The sequence below is a fragment of the Asparagus officinalis genome, unplaced genomic scaffold (assembly GCF_001876935.1).
Source record: "Asparagus officinalis unplaced genomic scaffold, Aspof.V1 AsparagusV1_Un476, whole genome shotgun sequence".
Taxonomy (NCBI): domain Eukaryota; kingdom Viridiplantae; phylum Streptophyta; class Magnoliopsida; order Asparagales; family Asparagaceae; genus Asparagus; species Asparagus officinalis.
This window is the reverse complement of record NW_017972741.1, coordinates 18,213-19,572: the sequence shown is the minus strand read 5'-3', so window position 1 is coordinate 19,572 and position 1,360 is coordinate 18,213. Positions and strand designations below refer to the sequence as shown.

At 35.8% G+C, this 1,360-nt stretch overlaps 1 protein-coding gene across 1 annotated transcript in view; it reads right to left on the bottom strand.

Annotated features, from left to right (window-relative positions):
- The window catches only part of LOC109827844 (KH domain-containing protein At5g56140-like), a 14,277-nt gene that overhangs the window by 11,589 nt on the left and 1,328 nt on the right, over nucleotides 1-1,360 (bottom strand). The gene's annotated exons all lie outside the window — the stretch shown is intronic.

Below are 1,360 nucleotides of genomic sequence, written 5' to 3'. Positions count from 1 at the left end.
GGCTCCCCCCTTCTTTGGTTTCCTATAAATAGAGAAGGGGTGGAGGAGTTATTGGTGTGGGGAAAAATCAATTGTGGGTTTTGTATTGGAGTTCTTTTGAGAGAAAAGAGAGAGTTGAGATAAAACTTGTAATAAGTTTGGTATTCTCCTCATAGTGAAAACCCCCTCCCGTGGACGTAGGCTAGTTTGCCGAACCACGTAAATCTCGTCTTTGTATTGTCATAACTATTTGTTTACTTGCAGGTGCCCTCGATAGTTCAGTCCTTGCACTGATGAGAGGAAGAGTGGATATCTCACTTCGCTGAGATATTTCGCTACTGAATCTGGGTTTCCTTCGCGAAACACAAATATCGAGTTTGACTTATACTTTTGTGAAAACAAAAGTCAGTGCTCTCTCAGGACATATCGCTTCCGCGGCGGTGGGCGTGACTCTGCGCCCAACACGTGTGCATATATCTATATGTATGTATATGTGTGTGTATAACAATCTAGTATTAGTGAAATGATCCATGAAACAACTGGTCGTTATTAAAAGAGGTATAACATACTCCCATCTTTTACATATTTTAAGGTAAACAAAAGTTTTCGCTAGGTGGGGTTCGAACATGACATGAACACCTAAACCTAAACAAGCCCTTAATTTTGTCTTTACTAATTAGTTCATCTTTTAAACCTTGATGTAAACTGAGCAATTATTTTAGAACAGTATTGCCTTTGCAATAGAATCCAAATGGAGTCGACCAAAAGAAACAATATCAGAACTGCCTTTTAACAAATTTTACAAAGACATGTTCGTAGTTGCACATTCTCATATTAAGATACCGTGGCTAATTGCCTTTGCTTTATCCAAAGTGCATATTTTTCGGGGCGGATCGACTCATGAGGAAGTGGTGTCACATGACACCACTTCTTCTTGAATTATTATGAGTTACATAGTTTTGTGCCTTGATTCTACTCATGGCCATATAAGCAAATAGACCTAAAATAAATGCTTCATTTCCAACCACCGGCAATAGATAAAATGAACATGTGACCCACTTGAGATATATCCTAGTTTAACTAGGTGAAGGGTTGAAGTAGTTTTTTAATAATATTAAGAGGGTATATGTTTTTTGTGTTTGCTATTGTTCCAACAATTTTACAGTGTGTACGTACTCGTCTGATCAATCTAATCTAACATGTTCCTTATGATATATATACCTCATGGGTTGAAATTACTAAGATGCGATTATGTATTTGACAGTGTTATCAATGATGCAATTCTATATTTTTTAAAAAAATATGAAAAAAATTAGAAAGGGACAATTGTAAATTTTTAATTATTAACTATATAGTGACACCACTTTTTAGAAATTTTTAA